This window comes from Sebastes fasciatus, chromosome 3, assembly GCF_043250625.1.
Source record: "Sebastes fasciatus isolate fSebFas1 chromosome 3, fSebFas1.pri, whole genome shotgun sequence".
NCBI classification, from domain to species: Eukaryota; Metazoa; Chordata; class Actinopteri; order Perciformes; family Sebastidae; genus Sebastes; species Sebastes fasciatus.
Genome location: NC_133797.1, coordinates 2,302,306 through 2,329,878, shown reverse-complemented (window position 1 = coordinate 2,329,878; position 27,573 = coordinate 2,302,306). Strand labels below are relative to the sequence as shown.

The following is a 27,573-nucleotide window of genomic DNA, read 5'->3' as shown; positions in this document are numbered from 1 at the left end:
AAAATATTAATGAAATGTTTAGATATTTTGCAAAACCACTACAAAACGACTAAAAATAAATTCAAAGCTACTTCATATCTTTTATTTCCCCTCAGGTATAACTCTTTAATCTTCACCGTTATAAACTTATTTTTATCTAGTCAGCTTCCCATTAATACCAAATAAACACCACATGCACATCAACGGTGTGATCATGTGTAGAAACTGTTGTTCATGTTGATGATATTCAGGTTCAAACAGAGAAGAACCAAACAGGGTTGTTTGTGGGAGTTTAGGGGTTAAACGTTGACTAGTTCTACTTGATGCTCGTTTAAGGCTGATTCTGCTAATTTATAGACTCAATGTGTCTGTTGGAGACAACAAAGTCATGACATTAAACATTAATAACAACATTTCATGTTATTTATAGGAAGAATAGTGGTGTTTAAACGTCATCTCTCTTCACTTCACAGTTTCAGGATCCATAAACACTTTAGTAGTCTGTGTTGATCCAGATAAACAACACTAGGATGTATTGATGACACTGATACCATGGTTCAAATACTGAACATGTTCCTTATTTGAACCTTTGCAGACTTTAAGGGATACATCGCTGATGAAGCTGCATTTCCTGGTTGTCAAGAGACTTCCTCTTTCTCTGTGAACACACTTGAAAACAAACTAACTTCACCATCATCCAAACTAACGTCGACGAAGAAGCGTTCAAACAAAGTGAAAACTTGACATTTCTTTTCTCTCTGCTGCTGATGAAATCATAGACATACATCCGCATACATCTGTACTGGATGTCTATGGCTGTTTTCGAAACAGCCTATGGCTATGGCTGTTTTCGAAACAGCCTATGTCTATGGATGAAATGGCCTGTCGCGTTCATCAGGACGGTGCTTTTATTTTGAAGTCAGATAGCAGGATATACAGTACCTGAACCACGAGAGGTACAGTTTAGTTTGACTTCGTGTCGCAGCTCCTTCTTCTTCTTCTTCTTCTTCTTCTCTAAAAAGGTTTGTAAACGACTCTTTTTCTGTTGGATTCGTTACCGAATAACACCCAGTGCGCGTGCATATTAGTGTTTGGAACAAACGGCCGTGTCAGGTGTTCTGCAGTTGAATATGAAGCGTGTGTCCAGTAGTTAACGGTCACTTTTGACTCCTAAATAAAAATATAAAATAAAATTCTATGAATTTAAACTTTAACCATCAGATTATGAACATACACACAGAATCAGACACACACAATCACATCTAGTGGTTAAGATTTTAATCTGTAACATGTTTATTTTTTTATAGTTTTCATCACAACATCACTATAATGTTAATTTTTATACATTTTGCTTTTTTAAACTTTTATAACAAATAAAGGATTTTGTGATTTTCTTTACACCCTGTACAAGTAAGACCATACTTGACTGTTTTGAAATAATTACTGACGATCTGAATGAACCAGTTTCCTCTTTAATCTTCATGTTGACACATAATTGTGGGGGTCCACCTTTAAAACGACTCTAAATTCAATCGTTTTACTACAAAAACGAGCCATACGTATTATTAATAAAGCTGGTTACTGTGATCACACTAATCCACTGTTTATAAGTTCCCATGTTATGATATTTAATGATTCGGTAAATTATAGAATAATGCAAATAATTTTCAGAGCCAAATCAAAGTCACTCCCAGACGGTGCACAGAAGTTTTTTTCATTCACTACGGGAGTGCAAATATGATCTGAGAGGTATTTGTAAGTTTACTGTACTAAAAGCTAAAACAGGTATTAAAAGGAGATGAATTTCTATTGTTGGGGTCAAATTATGGAACAATGCTAATATATATTTAAGAATGTGTAATTCGCTTTTGGTTTTCAAAAGAATGGTTTACAAAGCTATTTCTGAGGGTTACAAGTGTGAATGATTTTTTATTTAATGTGGGTTATGCAGCATTTTTGGAATAATAATTGACTAGTTCACAGTGATTTTTGAATAGTATTTTTGCTTGGAATGCACATCCATATTGTTAATGTCATTTCTTAGATATGACTGTGCAGCTCAAAGTGCCAACAACATGGGAACAGTCCCATGAGTGTATTTAGTATTGAGGTGAATGAGCGCTGTGTGTTAGTCATGATGAAGAGGATTAATGTGTGAGCTCTCCCAGCAGCTTGTTGGCTTCATGTGAAGGCTCTGCTATGAGTCAGTGTGAGGACAAAGAGGAGGGAGTCCCTCCCTCTAAAACCACTCTGTGTGGGGATCATGACAGCCAGACCAGAGCTCAGAGGTGAGTTGACCATCTCTAACTGTCCACGACTCTTCTCCATGTCACAAAGTCTTTGATTCACTGACAATGTTTCTTAATATGTGAGCTTTAATGGATTTCTTTCTATCAGGATCCATCAGGAACCAGACAGTCCTGAACCTGAACCCAGCTGTGTGTCCATGAAGAGTGACTGGTCTATGGATCGTCCTCCAGCCTTCAAAGATGGACGCCACTCTGATGAACAAAGGTGAGGATTTCAAACTGATAATGGAAACAAAAAGATGATGATATCAGACATTAGGGAAGTTAAATATAAAGATGGACACTGGGGGGACAGTATGTATTGCAATCTTTTTTTCACGATTTTGAAATAAATTTTTTAATGCCAGAATCGATATATTTATTTCATTGGAGTCTATGTGGAGGTAGAAGGAAGTTACCGCTTTTATTGTTGTAGTCTGAGTAACGTGACGTCACATCCGTTCCGTATCCGTCAACCAAAACAAACTGAACAAAATTAATTTTATTAGACTGTCAGTTGTGAGATCTCTTTTTTCAGTCAACCACATTCACACTGGGAGCTGCCAAGTACAACCAATCTGACACTGAGCAGCTCCACTGGAGCTGCTGGAGGTTCTATCCGCTAGCTATTTATCTATCGTCAAATTGCTAGCAGCTAGCTAGCGCTAGCCTTAGCTATTTATAGATAGCAATTTGACGATAGATAAATAGCTAGCTTTAGCTATCTAGCCTGAGTTAGCTGCTAGCTAGCTAGAGAGTGGAAAACCGGTGCTTTAGTTTGAGCATTGTGGCATGCAGTGACAACTCCTAAATTTCCATGCCATTTTGGACTGAAAGCGACTAAAAAAGTCTGCTTAAAAGTGCCGTACAAAAGTAAAACAAAATTATTTCTATTCTACCAAAATGGCCTTTGTTATACAATTAAAAAAAAATGTAATAAGCGTTTGTATCTTAAGTCCAAAATGGCGAAGAAAACTCTGAAGTTTTGTCTCCATGCTTCTATACTCTTTGCTTTGTCCACCCGGCATCTATCTGGCAGTAAGAGTTTACAGAAAGACTGTCGACACAATGTCATGCTTTTGTATGCTGACCGGCCGGTGTACTGATATGCCTCTGTACTTTTGTAGCACCTCATAGCAGAGCAATCTAAACCAGGAGACACTACAAATGTCCTCATTATGTGATTTCAGGCCATTTTTGTACGTTGTCCTTCCACTCAACGATGGCTGATGGATGTGGTATTGTAAAACCGTCTCTGGTAAAACCGTCTTTGGTAAAACCATCTGATCACCGCAGTGTAGCTGCTTAATAACACTGCTGGCACTAAACTGGAAGAAGAAACACAACTGCGTTCAAGCCGGAAGTGAAAAAATGTGCGGGGCAGCATAAGGTGAATATAGAGGGGTTGGTGAGAGCTGTTGGGACTAAACCAAACTGCCTGAAGAAAACAGTGAGCTGAAAGCTACAAACAGCTGCAGACTGAGCTGTTGAGTCTCAGTGGGATCAGCAGGACTAGTAAACATTTAACACTACAGGGAGTCATCTGATTCACTGTTGACATCCAAATATCACTTCATGGACCTTTACCTGGTGTCTGTCTCTGTGTGGACAGACATAATGTGAGCTCATTCTTCATGATTCCTCCACAGAGTGGATCAGGAGAGCTCGGAGGTTCCCATTTTTCAGTCTGCCCAGCAGCATCAAACACACCTGGACTCCATATTTATGGTCTGTACATGTACAACAACTACTTTTACGTCTATTCTGTTCACAGTCATCTCCATGCTGCGTTTATTAGACCAGTGGGATGTCTTTCTGTCCAACATGGATCTAATGTTTGGTTCTATGATTTTAGTTTGATCGTGTCATTCATATAATATTCTGTTCCAGCTGCTGGAGGAGAACATCGTCACTTTTGTGAAGAACGAGCTGAAGAAGATCCAGAAGGTTATAAATTCAGATTACCCAGAATGCCTAGAGAGTGAGAGGGAGGATGAGGAGGTGTTGGACGGTGAGGATGAAGAGAAGAGGAGGAGCAGAGAGGAATTTCTGAAGATCACACTGCACTTCCTGAGGAGAATGAAGCAGGAGGAGCTGGCTGACTGTCTGCAGAGCAGTAAGAGGATTTCTCTAAAGATTTAACATGTTGGATGAATGGGACGTTTACTAATGTCTCAAGAGATGGACCCAAATATAGACCCTTTGTGTGTCGACGTCATGATTACATCAAAGTGTTGGCTGGACCCTAAACAAAGGAAAGACTGGAGGCTAACACTAGCAGTGGGCTAAAATTACACATCTAAAATGTCATCTTGCTGAGTTGTTGGGTGCCAGAATCCAGATATCACAGACATTAGCCTCCATGACAAACCAGGGGTCATTCCAGGACGCAGAGCTGTAGTCTTACACACTTCTCTGCGCTTCCATTAGAGCAGTTACCCACCTATAGCTTAACCCCAAACCTAACTGAGACTGTGTCTGCCCCACCTAAATTAATTAAATCAAAAGTAAACAGAAGAGGAGTTAAACATAATAATCTAATAAAATCTAACACTAGCACTGCAATAAAGCAACAAAACAGGAGAATTAAATGTGGACTCTTAAATATCAGATCTCTGTCATCTAAAGCTCTACTAGTAAATGATTTAATATCAGATAATCACATTGATTTATTTTGTCTTACTGAAACCTGGCTGTGTCAGGAAGAATATGTCAGCCTAAACGAATCCACTCCCCCGAGTCATATTAATACTCACATTCCTCGAGACACCGGCCGAGGAGGTGGAGTTGCAGCCATCTTCGACTCAAGCCTATTAATAAACCCTAAAACTAAACTAAATTATAACTCATTTGAAAGCCTTGTTCTTAGTCTTTCACACCCAACCTGGAAAGCACTACAGCCAATTTTATTTGTTATAGTGTACCGCGCTCCAGGCCCATATTCTGAATTTCTATCTGAATTCTCAGAGTTTCTATCAAGCTTAGTCCTGAAAACAGATAAAGTCATTATAGTAGGTGATTTTAATATTCATGTGGACGTTGATAATGATAGCCTCAGTACTGCGTTTATCTCTTTATTAGATTCAATTGGTTTCTCGCAGAACGTGCATAAACCCACTCACCGCTTTAACCACACCCTCGACCTTGTTATGTCATATGGCGTTGAAATTGAACATTTAATTGTTTTTCCACAGAACTCTCTTTTATCAGACCATTATTTAATCACTTTTGAATTCTTATTACTAGACTATACACCATCAGATAAAAGTGTGTACACTAGATGTCTATCCGATAGTGTTGTAGCTAAATTTAAGGAAGTGATTCCATCAGCATTAAATTCAATACCATGTCTCAATATAACAGAGGACTCGTATGTTAATTTTAGCCCTACCCAAATTGATCATCTTGTAGATAGTGCTACAGACTCACTGCGAGTCACACTTGATTCTGTTGCCCCTCTAAAAAAGAAGTTAGTAAAACAAAGGAAGTCAGCTCCATGGTATAACCCTCAAACACGCAAATTAAAGCAAGCATCGAGGAAACTGGAAAGAATATGGCGTTCCACCAAACAGGAAGAATCTCATTTAGTCTGGCAAGATAGTCTTAAAACATATAGGAAGGCTCTCTGTGATGCCAGAGCAGCCCATTACTCATCATTAATAGAGAAAAATAAGAACAACCCTAGGTTTCTATTCAGCACTGTAGCCAGGCTGACAGAAAGTCACAGCTCTATTGAGCCATGTATTCCTACAACCCTCAGTAGTAGTGACTTCATGAGTTTCTTTAATGATAAAATCATAACTATTAGAGACAAAATTAATCACCTCCTACCGTCAACTGGTACCAATTTATCCTCAAACTTAGGAACCTTAGAAACAGCTGTACAACCTGATATATATTTAGACTGCTTTTCTCCTATCGATCTCCACAGATTAACCTCACTGATCTCCTCATCTAAATCATCTACCTGTCTCCTAGACCCTATTCCAACTAGACTGCTTAAAGAAGTTTTACCTCTAGTTAGCACCTCTTTACTGGATATGATCAATGTGTCTTTACTAACAGGCTATGTACCACAGTCCTTTAAAGTAGCTGTAATTAAACCTCTTCTTAAAAAGCCCACTCTTGATCCAGAGGTCCTAGCCAACTATAGACCTATATCTAACCTTCCCTTTACCTCCAAAATACTCGAGAAAGTAGTTGCCAGTCAGCTGTGTGACTTTCTACAGAACAATCATTTATTCGAAGATTATCAGTCAGGATTTAGAGTGCACCATAGCACAGAGACAGCACTAGTGAAAATTACAAATGACCTTCTAATGGCATCGGACAAAGGACTTGTCTCTGTACTTGTCTTGCTAGATCTCAGTGCTGCTTTCGACACCATTGACCATGACATCCTATTACAAAGACTGGAACATTTAATTGGCATTAAAGGAACTGCACTAAGTTGGTTTAAATCCTATTTATCAAATCGATCTCAGTTTGTACATGTCAACGATGAGTCCTCCATGTACGCCAAAGTTAGTCACGGAGTTCCACAGGGTTCTGTACTTGGACCAATTCTATTTACCTTATATATGCTTCCCTTAGGCAATGTTATTAGAAAACACTCCATAAACTTCCATTGTTATGCAGATGATACCCAATTATATCTATCAATCAAGCCAGACGAAACAAACCAGTTAACTAAACTTCAAGCATGCCTTAAGGACATAAAAACCTGGATGACCTGCAATTTCCTGATGTTAAACTCAGACAAAACTGAAGTTATTGTACTAGGCCCTGAGCACCTCCGAAACAAATTATCTAATGATATAGTTACTTTAGATGGCATTGCCCTGGCCTCCAGCACCACCGTAAGGAATCTGGGAGTTGTCTTCGACCAGGATATGTCCTTTAACTCTCACATAAAACAAACCTCACAGACTGCCTTCTTTCATCTACGTAACATTGCGAAGATCAGGCACATCCTGTGTCAAAATGATGCAGAAAAATTAGTCCATGCATTTGTTACCTCTAGACTCGATTACTGCAATTCCTTATTATCAGGCTGCTCCAATAAGTCTCTTAAGACTCTCCAGTTGATCCAGAATGCTGCAGCACGTGTACTGACTAGAACTAGAAAAAGAGATCATATTACGCCTGTGTTAGCTTCTCTGCACTGGCTGCCTGTAAAATCCAGAATAGATTTTAAAATCGTCCTCCTCACCTACAAAGCGCTAAACGGTCAGGCCCCATCATATCTTAAAGAGCTCATAGTACCCTACTACCCCACTAGAGCACTGCGCTCACAGAATGCAGGGTTACTTGAGGTTCCTAGAGTCTCCAAAAGTAGAATGGGAGCAAGAGCCTTCAGCTATCAAGCTCCTCTTCTCTGGAACCAGCTCCCAATTTCAGTCCGGGAGGCAGACACCGTCTCTACATTTAAGAGTAGGCTAAAGACTTTCCTCTTTGATAGCGCTTATACTTAAGCTGCTATAGGCATAGACTGCCGGGGGACTTCCTATGACACACTGTCATAAGGAACTTCCTATGACACACTGAGCTCCCCTCTCCTTCTGTATATACTCATGTCCCATGTCCATGTTGTTACTAACTTCATTCCTTCCCGGGAGTCCTTGTGCCTCCTTGTCTCGCAGCTAACCGTGGAGCGGGGTCACACCTGGAGCGAGGTCATACCTGGAGCGGGATCACACCGGGAGCGAGGTTATACCTGGAGCATGGGTACACTTGGAGCAGGGTTTCACCTGGATCTTGGTGGTCTCCGGTATTGTGGCTGCATCTGCTGCCGCGTCGGTGCCTGCTTGACACCAACTGCTACCATCCCTAATTAACTACGTCTGTACGAGGGACTACCAATGCTAACGAGGGATTTCCAACACCTAGTGACAATGTGGCAGCCTGGAGAATAACACTTCTCAATCACTGCCAAAGACATCAAGAGCTCCCAGCAAGCATGCTGATGCTGCGGGAACCAACGCACGGGCATCAATCGCAGGGACGTCCCACACCAACACACTTGGACATACTGAGGAGAGATGCTGGACAGTGCTGGCTTTCCGATAGTTGTATTATCACTCTTTCCATCCACCACTATTGGTTTTGTGTTATCAGTCCTACTTATATTAGCTATTACAGCTGCTAGACTTCTATTGTGGCTGCTTCTCTATCTCTCTCTCTCTATCTATCTCTCTCTCTCTCTCTCTCTCTCTCTCTCTCTCTCTCTCTCTCACTCTCTCTCTATCTATCTATCCCCCCCAGCCGGTCTCGGCAGATGGCCGCCCACCCTGCGCCCGGTTCTGCTCCAGGTTTCTTCCCAGTAATCGGGGAGTTTTTCCTGGCCACAGCGCGCTTGGTGGATCCTGTTGGGTCTCTAAACTATGGTGTACGGTCATAGACCTGCTCTATATATAAAGCGTCTTGAGATAACTTCTGTTGTGATTTGACGCTATACAAAAATAAATTGATTTGATTTGATTTGATTTGATTAGAGATGACAAACTGTGATTTGAGGCTCTAGCGAGCTACAATATTGACTTCACGTTTCAGAGATGGAGGGTAAATGCTGCTAATATTTAGCCTTCTGCTAACAGCAACTGTGAGCCGTTGGCTGCTGTTAGCAGAAGGCTAAGCTATTAGTGACCCTTTCTCTCCATCTCTGAAACGCTTCGGCGATATTGTCCGACTCTCTTTCTGACTGACTTTACTGAAGGATAGTTAACTATAGACATCCAAAGATTTATACGCCCTCAATTTATCTTTACAGCGCTGACGTTGGCCACCAGGCTGGTGGCCAACGTCAGCGCTGGTCGGACAGCTGGCTACTTAGCTAGCTTAGCTCGCTAAATCCACCATGCTGCCACGCAACACAGAAAATGAGCCGAACAAAGTTGTCACTCATCTAGTGATAGCACTGTGCTTTCCTATGCTGTGACAAGAGTGTGTGGATGAAGCATTAAAATGTTAAATTTTACTCAATTTGTGACTGGCTAGTTAGCTAGCTACCTTGCTAATTCCACCATGCTACAGGAAATGAGCCCAACAGCGGACAGCGCTGGGTCACGGTCCCTCTGCCTCACTCCTCAACGCTAGGAGACTACTTCACCGGGAGGAGAGCAGGCGATAGCTAGCTAGCTTGTCAGTCTCTGGACAATCTAGCTAGCTAACTAGCCAGTTCTGGAGACAGACAATCTGGCTTGCTAATAACCAGCCATTTACTCCTCCTGAAGTAGTCTCCCAGCGGCATAGGGGTCGGCTAATCTGGTCCCATTGGTTAATGTTAACTTTCTCAAACAGAAAAGAGGTCTATACATCAGACCGGCAATACGTCATCCAGAGTATGCTCTCATGACCACACCCAGCATCTTTGAGTTCCTGAAAAGCGTTATATAAGTCAAATTTATTATTATTATTATTGTTATTTTTTGGGGGAAACGATCCTGTGTCCCTCGTAGACGGTAACAGAGTAAACAGAAGAGGTTGAAACGTCTCCAAACTTCTAGTTCAAACAAACCGCTAACAGTAATAACGCTATGCTGAAGAGTTGCTGTGAAATTGGTTGCACCAACAATAAATCCAAAATGATGATCTCCCCCTGCCGTATCCTAAAAAAGATATAATAGATGGGCTTTATGGCTCCAAGCTATAGACCAGACCAGCAGGGCTTTATGTCTCCAAGCTATAGACCAGACCAGCATGCCGTCCTCTCCGAGGCTGCGCTCCCTTTTGGGGGAAAGAAACTCGCTGTCATAGTAGAGAAAATAATGAAAAACTGTTGTGTAGCGGGTTAACGAGGCTTTCACACTGAGATCTGAGGCTCATACGATACGTGAATATTCACTGTCAGTGTGCTAAATGGCTAAATGATGCTGGTGATAGTGACTAGCATGGCTAGCTAACGTTAGCTTGAGTGTGAGGCTGCTGCAGTGATACAGTCATACATTAACGTTATAGCAGCATCAGACTGTCGTCTCCAGCCTATAGATCAAACAGTTGGTTATTAACACGTTGGTTATTTACAGACAACACTTAGCCTAACGGGATTCAGTCAGATATGTAGAGATGTCTGGATCAGCAATATTTGGCCACTGTGTTGGACAGGGGAAGACTGAAGGGACATGGCGGCGATGAACCTTCATTTATCAAGGTATCATGAGCGCTCAGGTTCAGGCAAGTTCGCAAAATAATTATTAGACATGTGTATTAAACAAACGTTTGTATAACAAGAGATGAATGCATACGAATTTGTCAAAATTACATTACATTACATTATTGAGGAAATGTTGAAATATATTCTTTGACTTATTGATCTTGTGTTCATTCAGGAACTGTTGCTGCAGTTTGTCAGTGTGAACTCAAATCTAACCTGAAGAAGAAGTTCCAGTGTGTGTTTGAGGGGATCGCTAAAGCAGGAAACCCAACCCTTCTGAATCAGGTCTACACAGAGCTCCACATCACAGAGGGAGGGACTGCAGAGGTCAATGATGAACATGAGGTCAGACAGATTGAAACAGCATCCAGGAAACCAGACAGACCAGAGACAACAATCAGACAAGAAGACATCTTTAAAGCCTCACCTGGAAGAGATGAACCAATCAGAACAGTGATGACGAAGGGAGTGGCTGGTATCGGGAAAACAGTCTTAACACAGAAGTTCACTCTGGACTGGGCTGAAGACAAAGCCAACCAGGACATACAGTTCACATTTCCATTCACTTTCAGAGAGCTGAATGTGCTGAGAGAGAAAAAGTACAGCTTGGTGGAACTTGTTCATGACTTCTTTACTGAAACCAAAGAGGCAGGAATCTGCAGGTTTGAAGAGTTCCAGGTTGTGTTCATCTTTGACGGTCTGGATGAGTGTCGACTTCCTCTGGACTTCCACAACAATGAGATCCTGACTGATGTTACAGAGTCCACCTCAGTGGATGTGCTGCTGACAAACCTCATCAGGGGGAACCTGCTTCCCTCTGCTCACATCTGGATAACCACACGACCTGCAGCAGCCAATCAGGTCCCTCCTGAGTGTGTTGACATGGTGACAGAGGTCAGAGGTTTCACCGACCCACAGAAGGAGGAGTACTTCAGGAAGAGATCCAGAGACAAGGAGCAGACCAGAACAATCATCTCCCACATCAAGACATCCCGAAGCCTCCACATCATGTGCCACATCCCGGTCTTCTGCTGGATCACGTCTACAGTTCTGGAGGAGGTGTTGAAGACCAGAGAGGGAGGAGAGCTGCCCAAGACCCTGACTGAGATGTACATCTACTTCCTGGTGGTTCAGTCCAAAGTGAAGAACATCAAGTATGATGGAGGAGCTGAGACAGATTCACACTGGAGTCCAGAGAGCAGGAAGATTATCCAGTCTCTGGGAAAACTGGCTTTTGATCAGCTGCAGAAAGGCAACCTGATCTTCTATGAATCCGACTTGACAGAGTGTGGCATCGATATCAAAGCGGCCTCAGTCTACTCAGGAGTGTTCACATAGATCTTTAAAGAGGAGAGAGGACTGTACCAAGACAAGGTGTTCTGCTTCGTCCATCTGAGCGTTCAGGAGTTTCTGGCTGCTCTTCATGTCCATCTGACGTTCATCAACTCTGGAGTCAATCTGATGGCAGAAGAAGAAACAACCTCCCTGAAGTCTGAGACACACTTCTACCAGAGTGCTGTGGACAAGGCCTTGCAGAGTCCAAATGGACACCTGGACTTGTTCCTCCGCTTCCTCCTGGGTCTTTCGCTGCAGACCAATCAGACTGTCCTACGAGGCCTGCTGACACAGACAGGAAGTAGCTCACAGACGAATCAGGAAACAGTCCAGTACATCAGGAAGAAGCTTGATGAGGATGTCTCTGCAGAGAAAAGCATCAATCTGTTCCACTGTCTGAATGAACTGAATAATCATTCTCTGGTGGAGGAGATCCAACAGTACCTGAGTTCAGGACTTCTCTTTCAATATAAACTGTCTCCTGCTCAGTGGTCAGCTGTGGTCTTCATCTTACTGTCATCGAGAGAAGATCTGGACGTGTTTGACCTAAAGAAATACTCTGCTTCAGAGGAGGCTCTTCTGAGGCTGCTGCCAGTGGTCAAAGCCTCCAACAAAGCTCTGTAAGTACAGAGATAGTTGGATTCATATATCAGAACTTAAATACTCTATCTTTTCAACTTGTTTTTTTTTCATTATTGTCTCTTCAGACTGAGTGGCTGTAACCTCTCAGAGAGAAGCTGTAAAGCTCTGTCCTCAGTCCTCAGCTCCCAGTCCTCTAGTCTGAGAGAGCTGAACCTGAGTAACAACAACCTGCAGGATTCAGAAGTGAAGCTGTTTTCTGCTGGACTGGAGAGTCCACACTGTACTCTGGAAACCCTCAGGTCAGGATTCATCAATATGTCCCATTAAATTCTGATTTACATAAACGGATACACTCGTAACCTGCATCTGTCTCTGATAATATGGTTTCAAACCAGTTGAATTTAATTAGTTTCAATCAAGCACATTGTATGTTGTGTTTTTTCTCTCTGTTAAAATTGTGAATTGAAATATCCGAGAGGAATCAGAGAGCTGCCAGTAATGTTGTCAGAATGTTGATGGACATTAGTGGTGTTTGTTGGTGACTAGAGAAATATGTGACGTGTGTTATGTGTGTTTGCAGGCTGTCAGGCTGTCTGATCACAGAGGAAGGCTGTTCTTCTCTGGCCTCAGCTCTGAGCTCCAACCCCTCCCATCTGAGAGCGCTGGACTTGAGCTACAACCATCCAGGAGATTCTGGAGGGAAGTTGCTGTCTTCTGGACTGGAGGATCCACACTGGAAACTGGACACTCTCAGGTATAAAGAGGCCTGCTGCAGTATAGTAGTACAGTACACTGTATACCTCCTGTTCAGGCACAGGCACACTATACACCACCTGTTCAGGTACACTGTACACTACCTGTTTAGATACATCGTACACTACCTGTTCAGGTACACCGTACACCACCTGCTCAGGTACACCATACACCACCTGCTCAGGTACACCTTACATCACCAGTTCAGGTACACCATACACTACGTGTTCAGGTACACCGTACACCACCTGCTCAGATACACCGTACACTACCTGTTCAGGTACACTGTACACCACCTGTTCATGCACACCGTACACCACCTGTTCAGGTACACCGTACACCACCTGCTCAGGTACACCATACACCACCTGCTCAGGTACACCTTACATCACCAGTTCAGGTACACCATACACTACGTGTTCAGGTACACCGTACACCACCTGCTCAGGTACACCGTACACCACATGCTCAGGTACACCGTACACGACCTGTTCAGATACACCGTACACTACCTGTTCAGATACACCATACACCACCTGTTCAGGTACACTGTACACCACCTGTTCAGGTACACCGTACACCACCTGATCAGGTACACCGTACACCACCTGCTTAGGTACACTGTACACTACTTGCTGTTCACTGTACACTACCTGTTCAGGTACACGTACACTACCTGTTCAGGTACACCGTACACTACCTGTTCAGGTACTCTGTACACTACCTGATCAGGTACACCGTACGCTACCTGTTCAGGTAAACCGTCGTTACCTGATCAGGTACACCGTACACTACCTGTTCAGGTACACCGTAAATGGATGTGGAAGCAGCTGGTTTATATCATGTTAGACACAACTACTTTGGGCTGGTCCTCGATCAGAAGGACTCAGGTTTCATTTCCCCAATCTGCCCTTCGGACGGCGATTCGGCCCTGGGCTCTTCCCTCTTCGCTCGCCGCTACTGAGGAATCCTGAAAGGCTGCACCTTCCCCGCTTGTGGGTGTGGTTTCAGCCATGGATGTATTAAGAGAGGTTTCAGGTTTCAGCGCCTTCAGCGACACGCCCCCAGCATCTCAGAGCAGAGAAAACTGCTGATTTTTCCATGATTTTGAAAGCTAATTTTATATACTTGCCGATCATTCAGATTTGGCTGGGTGAGTGAGCGGGGGTATGTGAGCCATTTTTTGCCTTGTTTATAAGAAGTGCTCCATGTGAACATGTAAGTACATTGGTAGAGGATAACAAAGCTGTGCGTATTTATTTATTTATTTATTTAAAAAGGATCCCCATTAGCTGATACCAATAGCACCAGCTAGTCTTCCTGGGGTCCGAAATCATGTACATTAATTTATCACATACATACTATATACAACATCACATTTGTGTTACACTAATAACACTCAAATTTTCAAACATATATACATTTCAAATTTCAAATTCATACACAAATCTTCCACAATTTTTTTTTTTTTTTTTAGCCTCAAGGCCCATCATCAGGGAAAAAGGAACAAAGAAAACCATACATGACCAACACTGGACTATCGATCAGCTGTTTAAGTAATGTATTCGTAGATGGTATTTGAATGTGGATTTGTTAGAGGATTGACGGATGTGAAGAGGGCAGCTATTCCAGTGAGTGATGGCGCGGTAAATGACCGTCTTTTTTAAGGCATTCGATTTTGGGTGAGGTAACATGATTTGGCCATCACCTGCTGTTCTAGTGAAATGACTGTGAACGTCCCTGCATCTGGTAATTTGACTGTATAAAAACTCGGGTTTAGTAGAATAAATGCTGTTACTAAAGAATGTCGCTGTGCTTACGGCAAGTCTTTTCTCTACTGGTAACCATGACAGTTTATGATGCATGCTGTCTGTGTTCGTTCTCATGGGGCAGTGTAACACAAGTCTTGCAGCTCTGTTTTGTGCAATTTTTAGTTTCCGCAGTATGCTTTTCGGTGCAGAAGACCATACAGGTGAGCAATAGTCCAGGTGGCTTAAACTTAAAGATTTAACTACTTGTCCCAGAACGTGTGCTGGAACATACGGAAGGCATTTTTTTGCCATGGAGATACCATTTCCCATTTTCCTGACAATTGTTTCTATGTGCTCGACCCATGACAGTTGATTGTCTATGGTTAGTCCCAGTAATGTGACCTTATCCACCTGCTGTATAGGTTCACTGTCCAAGTAGAGATTCATTGTGGGCATCGATGACAGCTTATGACTAGATCCAAAAATAATGGATTTGGTTTTTGAGATATTTAGTACCAACTTATTTTGTTTTATCCAATCGTAGACCAAGTTTAGGTCTGAAGATAGAACTTGGTCTAGTTCGCCACTTGTATTTGCTGCGTAATACAGTGTGGAATCATCGGCGTACATTTGTATACTGGCTTTATGCAATACAGATGGCAAGTCATTTGTGAAGATGGAGTACAGGAGAGGTCCAAGACAGCTGCCCTGCGGCAGGCCACAGTTAAGCCCTTTACTGTTAGACATGCTGCCATTGTAATACACCCTTTGTGTTCTGCATAAAAGATAATTCTTCATAAATGTGATTGCACTTGATCTAAATCCATAACGTTGTAGTTTATTAATTAAAAGTTCATGATCTATGACATCAAATGCCGCGCTGAAATCCAGTAACACTGCACCTGTTATCCTAGAATTATCTATCTCTTTTAGCCAGTCGTCTGTCATTTGCGTTAGTGCAGAACAAGTGGAGTAGTGATGTCTGTAAGCATGTTGAAATCTAGTGTACAGGCCATTACAGTCAAAGTAATCTTGTATTTGTGAATGGACTATTCTCTCCATCAGTTTGCTTAGTACAGGGAGAATACTGATGGGTCTGCTGTTCTGCCCAGTAAATGTTAATCTGCCATCTTTAGGTAAGGGAATTATTTTACCTTCTTTCCAAATACTAGGATATATACCTTCCATTAGACATTTATTTAATATGTGACATATGGGACCAGAAATGTAATCGGCTGAGAGACAAAGTACCTTACTGTCCAGCATATCAGTGCCTACGGAGCCATAATCAGGAAGGGCTTATAACAACTTCCTTACTTCACTCTCATCCACACTGTTAAACTGAAATGAACAACTTTTGTTAATCATTATATTGTTACTTATAAGGTTGAGAGTATTGGAATCCATGCTGCTCATATTCTTCCTTAGTGCATCGACCTTATTCACAAAGTAATCATTAAAATAATTGGCTATGTCAAATGGTTTAGTCAAAAACCTGCCATCCGACTGAACAAAAGAAGGGCTCCCAGTTTTATTTCTCCCCATTATTTCATTTAAGGTTCTCCAGAGTTCTTTACCATCTAGTTTCACTGCATTTATTTTATTTTTATAATATTCCTTTTTCATGCTTTTATTCCGTTTTGTCACTCGGTTTCTCAATTGACAATATTTTAGTCTGTCTTCCACAGATCCTGACTTTGCTAATGTGGATTTGGCTTTGTCTCTCTGTTTCATAAGGTCTTTCAAAGACTCATTCAACCATGGAGCTGGTCTGGATTTGGCAGTATACTTCTTCATGGGAGCATGGTTGTCGACAATCCTCATAAAGATGTTCATAAAAATATGTAAAGAAGCCTCAGGCTCCTGTGTAGCATACACATCGGCCCAGTTTACATTCCTGACATCCTCCAAAAAACGTTCTGAGATGAATTTCTTATACATTCTCTTATTAATAATTTTGACACCACATTTAGGAATTTTGGTTCTCCTGGTAATAGCTATAATGTTATGGTCACTGAACCCTACAGGTAGAGAGACTGGTTTAGTGCAGCGCTCAGGAGCATTTGTGTAAATATGGTCGATGCAAGTGGCAGATGTATGACCAGCACTGTTAGTAAAGACTCTGGTCGGTTGAGAAATCATCTGTGATAGATTACAAGCACTGACTAGTGACACCATCTTCTTTTTCATCGGGCATTGACTTGCAAGCCAGTCAATATTCATGTCCCCTAATATGAAAATTTCACCATTCACATCTGCAGCTCTGTCAATTAGTTCACATAAGTCATTCAGATAATGAGTATCAGTTCCTGGAGGCCTGTAGCAACAGCCTATCAAGATTGGTTTTAGGTGAGGAAGATGTACTCTAACCCATAAGGATTCTAAGTTATTTGGCATGAGCTCAGCACACAGTGTATGACAGCGATGTGATGTCCATGTTTCCATGCTGAGAGAGGAAGTGCTGCTCTGACCCCCCTCCTCCTTTCAGGGTGGAGCCTGCTGGAGTCCGATGGTTGACACCCGGTCTGAGGAAGTGTAAGTGTGTTTTTAATTTGATTCATAAAAACAAAGCGATAACCATCTTCAGACTGTGACATCACTCATTCAAATCTCGGATGTCATCATCAGAGACTATAGATTAATAACTGCAGCTGTATTGTGTCTTGTTCTCTCCATCAGATTCCTGTGAACTCACACTCGACACAAACACAGTGAACAGAAAGCTCAAACTGTCTGACAACAACAGGAAGGTGACATATATGTGGAGGAGGTTCAGTCGTACCCTGATCATCCAGACAGATTTGACCCGTGGCCTCAGCTGCTTTGTAGAACTGGTCTGACTGGTCGCTGTTACTGGGAGGTCGAGTGCAGAGGAAGAGTTTCTATATCAGTGAGTTATAGAGGAATCAGCAGGAGAGGAGACGGTAAAGACTGTGTGTTTGGAAGGAATAATCAGTCCTGGTGTCTGTGCTGCTATGGTGGTCGTCATTACTTTGTCTGCCACAATGATAGCAAAACACCCATCACCATCACCACCACCTACTTCTCCTCCTCTGATAGAGTAGCAGTGTATGTAGACTGTCCTGCTGGCACTCTGTCCTTCTACAGAGTCTCCTTTGGCACACTGATCCACCTCCACACCTTCAACACCACATTCACTGAACCTCTTTATCCTGGGTTTGGGTTTGGGTTTGGGTTTGGGTCTGGGTTTGGATCTAGTTCTGACTCTTCAGTGTCTCTGTGTTCTCCTCACTGATCTCTCAGTGATTGTAAATGCAGTTGGAGCAGGTGAAGGTTACCTGAGCTGGGCTGAACTTTGAGGGACTGAGAGCTCTCTGGGAAGACGGTGATGTCTTGCCGGCCTCAGCCAACCCGTGACAACCCCCCTTCTCCCCCTCAAACAAGCGTGTGTTGCGAGACTCAACTCTGTGCACACTATTGGTGCCTTCAAATGAAACTGGTGAGCTGGTGTATACAACATGGGAAGTCGTGTACATGATATGCTTGGCTTTCAAGTGGTTAAGTCGTGAGAACACCGCTGCTAAGCAACGGCAATATTAACGTTACTGTCGGTGTCTAGAAGCCACAGAGGCTAACAATTTAGCACGCTAGCAAGCGGGTAATGCAGGAAATGCAAAGACAAAAAATTAGGCTGTTGGGAATATCAACATTCTCCTCAGACTTATAACATTACGAAGAAAAACAATATACCACTAAAATTACAATATATTAACTTATTATGCAACGAAAATGTAACTTCCAAGGCCTCTGCCCTTTCTGACAATGTCAGCAAACACGTCACAACTCGTGAACCCGGAGTTTTCAGAAACTTTGCACTTACGAGGTCATGAATACCACAAGAGGGGGGATGTTCATATGGACTCTTCTGGTGAACACGGTAAACACCACCACATTTGAAGGCACCTTATGGTACAAACGGCGGCGGCGTGACGAGGTGCTGAGCGTCTACTCTGCACTGAGCGCCGCACGTTTTTTTTTTTTTTCTGGTCCTCAAGTTGTTAAATGTGAGGAGAAATAAATACACACAGAGTGGCTGGTCCGTCCTCTCTCCCTACGTGCTCCGGCCTTCCCTTCATGCAGTACTCTACCTTGTGCCGACATTTTAATATTCTGTATCATAACAACCAGACGCAACCAAAGTGCGGCTGTATAAAACGCTGGGCCTCATTGCCCTTCTTTGTTTTGCATTTAACAATAAACGTAAAACATATACACACGTAGGCAAAATTGTTGCTACCCTTCCGTTAAAGAAAGAAAAACCCACAATGGTCACTGAAATAACTTGAAACTGACAAAAGTAATAATAAATAAAAATTTACTGAAAATTAACTAATGAAAATCAGACATTGCTTTTGAATTATGGTTCAACAGAATCATTTTAAAAAACAAACTAATGAAACTGGCCTGGACAAAAATGATGGTACCCCTAGAAAAGATTGAAAATAATTTGACCATAGGGACATGTTAAACTAAGGTGTGTCCTGTAATTAGCATCACAGATATCTTCAAACTTGTAATCAGTCAGTCTACCTATTTAAAGGGTGAAAAGTAGTCACTGTGCTGTTTGGTATCATGGTGTGTACCATACTGAACATGGACCACAGAAAGCTAAGGAGAGAGTTGTCTCAGGAGATTAGAAAGAACATTATAGAAAAGCATGTTAAAGGTAAAGGCTATAAGACCATCTCCAAGCAGCTTGATGTTCCTGTGACTACAGTTGCACATATTATTAAGAAGTTTAAGGTCCATGGGACTGTAGCCAACCTCCCTGGACGTGGCCGCAAGAGGAAAATTGATGACAAATTGAAGAGACGGATAATACGAATGGTAAGCAAAGAGCCCAGAACAACTTCCAAAGAGACTAGAGGTGAACTCCAAGGTCAAGGTACATCAGTGTCAGATCGCACCATCCGTCACTGTTTAAGCCAAAGTGGACTTAATGGAAGACAACCGAGGAGGACACCAAATCATAAAGAAGCGAGACTGGATGCATATAAATGCATATTGACAAGCCACAAAGCTTCTGGGAGAATGTCCTTTGGACAGATGAGACAAAACTGGAGCTTTTTGGCAAGTCACATCAGCTCTATGTTCACAGACGCAAAAATGAAGCATACAAAGAAAAGAACACTATATCTAATGTGAAACATGGAGGAGGCTCGGTTATGTTATGGGGCTGCTTTGCTGCATCTGGCACAGGGTGTCTTGAATCTGTGCAGGGTACAATGAAATCTCAAGACTATCAAGGCATTCTGGAGCGAAATGTGCTGCCCAGTGTCAGAAAGCTTGGTCTCAGTCGCAGGTCATGGGTCCTCAAACAGGATAATGACCCAAAACACAGCTAAAAACACCCAAGAATGGCTAAGAACAAAACATTGTACTATTCTGAAGTGGCCTTCTATGAGCCCTGATCTAAATCCTATTGAACATCTGTGGAAGGAGCTGAAACATGCAGTCTGGAGAAGGCACCCTTCAAACCTGAGAAAGCTGGAGCAGTTTGCTCAAGAGGAGTGGGCCAACATACCTGCAAAAAAGTCTCATTGAGAGTTACAGAAATCGCTTGATTGCAGTGATTGCCTCAAAAGGTTGTGCAACAAAATATTAAGTTAAGGGTACCATCATTTTTGTCCAGGCCAGTTTCATTAGTTTGTTTTTTAAAATGATTCTGTTGAACCATAATTCAAAAACAATGTCTGATTTTCATTAGTTAATTTTCAGTACATTTTTATTTATTATTACTTTTGTCAGTTTCAAGTTATTTCAGTGACCATTGTGGGCTTTTCTTTCTTTAACGGAAGGGTACCAACAATTTTGCCTACGTGTGTATATAAAAGTATTTACTTCATTTTAAAGCTGTCATCTTTGTCATTTAAAAAGCAACAATATTCCTAATAACAGCTTAACAATAAAGCTTATTTATACAGAACTAAAATCAGGATACATAAAGTAATTTTCAAAAAAGGAAAAAGTTGCAATGTTAAGACAATCATTATCACCGCTACAGCCCTAAAGCCAACATTTGCTGATTTTGCTGCTTCATAGTAAAAGCTTTTAAACAACAAAATAACAAGGGACTTTTATTGTGAAGAATTGATAGGAAATGAAACAGAGAGGAAGAGCAGCAAAAATAGAGAGGCGAAGTCAATAGATGCATTTCTAGGGGGTTCAGTGAGCCCCTGAACCAACGTAAGTAAACTGTGCCTGTGAGGATCATTTAGTTTAGTGTGAAAGCGCTCAGTGAGCTACATCTCTCGTCTCACACAACATATGTCACCCACACCAGCTCGCTAGCTAACGTAGCTATGTTCCAGCGTTATCTGACCTGATGTGTTTTATCCAGAGACTCCTGGTCTTTATATCAGCCAGGAGGAGAAAGAAGGATCAGACCCGTTGGGGGTGTGACTTCATCCCAGTAGGAAACACTCAGACATCGTAGCTTCAGAGAGAGACGTCACTACACGATTCTCACGTCTTTCTAATGACCCATTTTCACAGTCTGAGACTTTCTTGACTTGCAAAATTATGTTTTAAATTGACAAACATCATCTGTATGACTGCAATTCAAACGGGATCAAAAACATATTTGTCTCTCTCCGTTGACTATCATTCATATTTTTTTCGTAAATAAGGTCCCATGGTGGTCACAGGAAGGGGCGGGACTTCGCTTCTCTATAACGGGGGACTTGTGGTGTTGCAGATGGATCAGATTGCAGATTATCTATCTATATCTATCTATCTATCTGTCTGTCTGTCTGTCTGTCTGTCTGTCTGTCTGTCTGTCTGTCTGTCTGTCTGTCTATCTATCTATCTATCTATCTATCTATCTACCTATATCTGTCTGTCTGTCTGTCTGTCTGTCTGTCTGTCTATCTATCTATTCCATACATCACTGACTGTATGGTATTTTGGGGAAACTCAACAAATCAGATTTTTAGATTTCCAAAGGGAGACGTAAGAAGTTTGGACCAAACTACTGCTCAACAACCTACTCATCTGTTTATTAAATAAAAGGCTTTAAATTGTTGGTGGGTTTTCAAACAGCACAGATGTGATGGAAAGTGAGAAACTAATGACGACCTTAAAGAGTGCCAATGATTGGAGTGGACTCTGCAGCTTTAAAGACATGTAGTTAAACACAGCTCTTGTTGTTGAACATAGTGTCAGATTATATTTACCGGTTGTCAACCGTACGTAATGTTATTGACGTTGAATCTTGCTAGCATAACGTTAGCTTTCCGGCTCATAGCTGAGCTAAAGGGTCCTATGAGCTGAGCGGACTAGAATAAATTATATAAATTAATGGTCTTCATTTTTTTTCTCTGGCAAGTGACTATGGTATAAGCAGGATAATGCCCGACAAGGTGTCCATTATGTAAGGGATAACGTACGGCGAGGCCGGTCATTGTTGTGAAATAAACCCTGAATCATCAGCATCACCCTGAAGGGGTTTTAATTCACAACAATGACCCGCTGGCTATACATTATTCCGCTTATTACACGGCTACTTACTGAAGAAATCAATAATTTGACACAAAAACGGTCCGCCAGAGTCCGACATCAGAACTACGCCCATAGCAACGGTCTGTTATACATAGCAACAGTCTCTTATACATAGCAACGGTTTGCTATACATAGCAACGGTCTGCTATACATAGCAACGGTTTGCTATACATAGCAACAGTCTGTTATACATAGCAACGGTCTGCTATACATAGCAATGGTCTTTTATACATAGCAATGGTCTGCTATAAACAAATAACACACCGTAGAATGCCGTGAGTATTCAACACAGCCGTGTAATAACAGGAGTTAATGGACAACGTGGAGGCCAGAGTAGAATTAACATTAAAATGCAGTTTTCCTGGCTTTAAAAGCCAGATTGAACTACTTCTCCAGAATGTTTATACTGGAAATAATGTTGGAATAAAAACTTTAAAACGTTCATGCTGCTGCTTTACTGTAGGAGATTCTACTACATGACTCTCTTGGTGATAATCATACATTTTCAGCACATAGTATTTATTTTAGACTTAAAAGTTTGGGTGACTGGAGGTCATTCATATCAGAGTTAACATAGTCCTGAAAGGCAGACACTTTCCTCTAAATAAAATGGTGTATGGAACAGTTTTTTTAGAGTTAGTTTTTACTTTCTTTTCGAGGAAAAGTGTTATAGGTTGACCTTATTCAGTCATTCCTGTAAACACCCGCTCAGCCGCTCCTCTTCCTGGAAAAAATTGAAAACCCAGATAACCCCTCCCTCGACTTCCTGCTCGGAAACACAGCCAGTCCCATTCAGTCCAGGAGCCTCCTGCACAGATCTGCCAGCGTACAGATAGGTCTAACCAGCAGGCTGTTAAGAGAGAGAGAGCTCACAATCCACATTCAGTGCAGATCAGCAAGCACATGAAGGAAATGAACTCAGAAGACAGGAAGCCAAGCTGCTTCAAGAACTACAGGAGAGTCTTAATGAGGAGATGTTACCAACTGACACTTTACAACCAGAAGAAGAAGAGCCCAAAACCAGGACTGACTTCTTAAAATACTCCTGTGAAATAACACTGGATCCAAACACAGCAAACGCACATCTGATGTTGTCTGAGGGGAACCGAAAAGCAACAAACATGGAAGAAGATCAGGTATATCCCAGTCAGCCGGACCGATTCGAGAGGAGATGGAGGAGGAGAGAGGAGATGGAGAAGGAGAGAGGAGTTGGAGGAGGAGAGAGGAGATGGAGGCGGAGAGAGGAGATGGAAGGAGGAGAGAGGAGATGAGGCGGAGAGAGGAGATGGAGGAGGAGAGAGGAGATGGAGGCGGAGAGAGGAGATAGAGGCGGAGAGAGAAGATGGAGGGAGGAGAGAGGAGATGGAGGGAGGAGAGAGGAGATGGAGGGAGGATTTGGAGGGAGGAGAGAGGAGATGGAGGGAGGAGTTGGAGGAAGGAGAGAGGAGTTGGAGGGAGGAGAGAGGAGATGGAGGGAGGAGAGAGGAGATGGAGGAGGAAAGAGGAGATGGAGGCAGGAGAGAGGAGACCCCAAAGATCGGCTGAGCCGGGTCGAATACGTGCATCTTTAGCGGGACAGCCGCGAGGTCCTGGACATGAAGATCTCCTGGTACCTCAGGAGGTTTGGAAAAGACTCAAATATCGTCCTCAGATGAACATTTTTCAATCAAATTACTGGTGCCAGTACCAGGTGCCATGTACCTGAGAAGCTGACAATTTTAGATGTTAAATGTATGTTAAATTATGTAGAATACAGGTATTAGCAATTTGATTGGTTAATGTTGCTCTGATTGTAATCCAAATTGTTTTTGACATTATAACCAAGACTTGATGCTGTAGATAATCACATCTTCTCCTCTGTCTGCTCTCACAGGGAGAAGATGATCTGCAGCATCCTGCTGCTCATCAGCCTTATCTCCTGTGTCTCTGGTTAGTTCACTTTTGTATCTTTAAATACGATAATACGATAATACGATAATACTTTATTGTCAGACAGGTCTGAAAATTGTTTTGCGTAACAGCAGCTCCATTTGCAACATCACAAAAAGGACAAAGACAAGAAACAAGGATACATACATTTAAACATTACAATAACAGAAGACAATATTCAAGGCCTTTCAACGTACATTTGATCTGGGATTAGGCTCCATATTTAGTTTTAGGATTGACTGTTGTTAAAAAGAGTGCTTCAGTCTAACCTTATTAAATCGTGGAACCCTGTATCTCCAATTTGATGGTAACAATTGATATTCACTCTTCAAAACATGGTTGGGGTCAGAGACGATGGTGTTAGCCAGCCTTGATATGTTATTATGATAGGCTGATTCATAGAATTTCTCAAGGGGTTGACCTACAATCTTTGAGCAGATTTTCATTTGGTGAAGCAGTTTTGACTTTAAAGTAGTTGACAAACTCTTGTACCATGTCGTATAACAATACTGTAGAACACTCGTAATAACAGAAGTAAAAAACAAAAGAAGAATTTGTTTACTCGCTCCAAAAGACCTGAGGCGGCGGAGAAAGTAAATTCTTTGTTTTGTCTTTTTACAGACAAATTCAAAGATAACAGATGATCAATCATTACTCCCAAATATTTATATGAAAATACCTGCTGGATTTTTTCGTTATGAATAACAATAGGAACTTTATGAGAGTCAGATGGTGACCCAAATACAATTTCTTCCGTTTTCTTTGTGTTAATCTGAAGAGCATTACTGTCACTCCACTCGACCATTTTGTTCACGCCATGTTGGTGCAGCCCAGGGTTGTCCGAGTGACTTAACAGAGATATTATAGCTGTATCATCTGAATACTTTAGAATGTATTGATTTGGTGTATTTGTACGGCAGTCGTCGGTGTAAAAGGTGAAAAGCATTGCTGAACTCACGCAACCCTGGGGGGCCCCGACATTGGTCATGATGGCAGTGGAAAGAGTTTTATTCACTTTTACAATTTGAACTCTGTTAGTAAGAAAAGAGGCATACCAGTGAATCAAATAGGGATTCAGTTACCGCTGGACCATTTTTGACACCAAGATGTCTGTCTGTATTGTGTTGAAGGCTGACGAAAAATCTAAGGGCTCTTGCATAGGTATTTGGTTTGTCTAAATGTTTCGTAATAATATGAACCACAACCCTCCTTTTATGCAAATTGATATGGATCGAGTTTGTCTTTTGTTGTACTGACAAGATATTGGAGCAGAATTCTTTCTAGAGATTTCATAATCACTGAGGTAAGGGCTATTGGTCTAAAATCCTTGTGTTCTTTAGGACATGTAATTTTGGGTAACGGTTTTATGTGCACAGTTGTCCATGACAGAGGTACAGTGTGTGTGTCTACGAAAGCCTGAAAAATTGGTTGCCACACTGGTGCCAGCTCGGTTGGAAAGTTCTTCAGAAGGAAAGCGCTGCATTCATCCTGTCCAGCAGCTTTCTTGGAATTTGTACACCGATATGTTTTCCTAAAATCTTCGACAGTGATGACAATTCTGTCTGAGGTAGTCGGTATAATAGTTTTAAGTATTTCAGTGCACTTATCAGAATTAATGCACTTAACAGCACTGAGACCATGATCACTAAACTCTCCACAGAAACATCTCTAGATGGAGTTTGACATGTTGAATTTGTCAGTTTGTCTCTGTCTCCTCAACAGGATCATTTGTAGTGAATGTGACACAGACCCCCTATCAGGCAGAGGAGTACCACAACATCACACTGGAGTGGATGTTCACAACCAGAACTCACAGTTCCCCCAACTCACTTTTTATCTACTGTGAACTGTTAGCTGATCTCAGACCCTCAGTCCTGTTTCATCTCCATGAAGGTGTTGAGGTTCCAGAGTCTCAGGATGAACAGTTTGCAGGACGAGTCCAGTGTGACGAAGATGTCCTCAGAGAAGGACGACTCAGACTTCATGTGTCCAGACTCAGGACTAATGACCCGGGTCTGTACTGGTGTGAAGTGCTCACAGGTTATGGGAGGTACTCTGGGAAATGCTGGCTCAATGTCACTGGTAAGTTGACAGCAGCTCCTGATGAGCCCAGACCTTATGGAAGTTTTTATTGGACTTTATTAGTTGTAATCTACAGAAGACATTCCACAAATGTGTACCATGATTTCCAAATGTTTCACTATCCACAAACATGTATTTTTGTATTTGTGTTGTGTAAAGTCACATCCACAAAAATAAAAGGCTATTTGCTAATACGCATACCTTACTCTGTAAATACGTATTTTAAGGTTTACATGTAAAGTGATACATACGCATTTGTGCATCTATTTCTACACGTGGAATGATATATGCGCATTTGCAGATCGCTTCCTGTGGATTTATAGGCCACATGACATTTGTAACTTCCCTCCTGTTTGTTTACGGAATTTTGTCCGATTCGTACCGCAGCAGATCTGTAGATAATAGTTGTAATCCACAGAAGACAATTCACAAATATATACCATGATCTACAAATATTTCACTACCCACAAACGTATTTTTGTATTTGTGTTGTGTAAAGTCACATCCACAAAAATACAGGGCGATTTGCAAATACACATAACTTACTCTGTAAATACGTACTTTAATTCCACATAAAAATATTATAGGTTTACATGTAAATGATATACAGTATACGCATTTGTGCATCTATTTCTACACGTGGAATGATATATGCGCATTTGCAGATCGCTTCCTGTGCATTTATGGGCCACGTGACATTTGCAATTTCCCTCCTGTTTGTTTACGTTATTTTGTCCAATTGGTACTGCAGCAGATCTATAGAAACAATCTGTAAGTAAGAGGTGCATTTACTAGCTCCACTAGGAGCGGGCGACATTCCCTCACATGAGCTGACGGACCTACAGTCTAAAGCTATAGAAGTAGAGTCTAAGGAGATAACTGACAGCCTGGCTTCTGGAGGTGAAAGACGACCTGGAATATCTTTATTTAACGCGAGCCAGCGTCAGTGACAAAATCAGTTTGATTGCATTGTTTTCTATTAGAATGTACTAACTGGCCGCGAGAGATGAAGCGCTGCGCAGCGTTCGTGTTTTGTCAGACGCCCTGTTTCTATTTATTTCTTATTCCAAAAGATGAGGAACAGCTGATTGGTGAAATTGAAATGATATAAATATATATAAATTATGTTATCTGATATGATACCTCCTCATTTCACTACAAACACCTAAATAAGGTGACAGCTGGCTGGAGGGAGATCACC

At 41.8% G+C, this 27,573-nt stretch overlaps 1 long non-coding RNA gene and 1 pseudogene across 1 annotated transcript; both read left to right on the top strand.

Annotated features, from left to right (window-relative positions):
• The first annotated feature begins 1,947 nt into the window (after positions 1-1,947).
• Positions 1,948-18,760, top strand: LOC141765110 (NLR family CARD domain-containing protein 3-like; annotated as a pseudogene).
• Positions 18,761-23,831: 5,071 nt separating this feature from the next.
• LOC141765255 (uncharacterized) lies at positions 23,832-26,926 on the top strand. Its single transcript, XR_012593423.1, has 3 exons — positions 23,832-23,982; positions 24,235-24,290; positions 26,013-26,926. It is a non-coding gene; the product is annotated as an uncharacterized LOC141765255 (long non-coding RNA).
• The last annotated feature ends 647 nt before the right edge of the window (positions 26,927-27,573 follow it).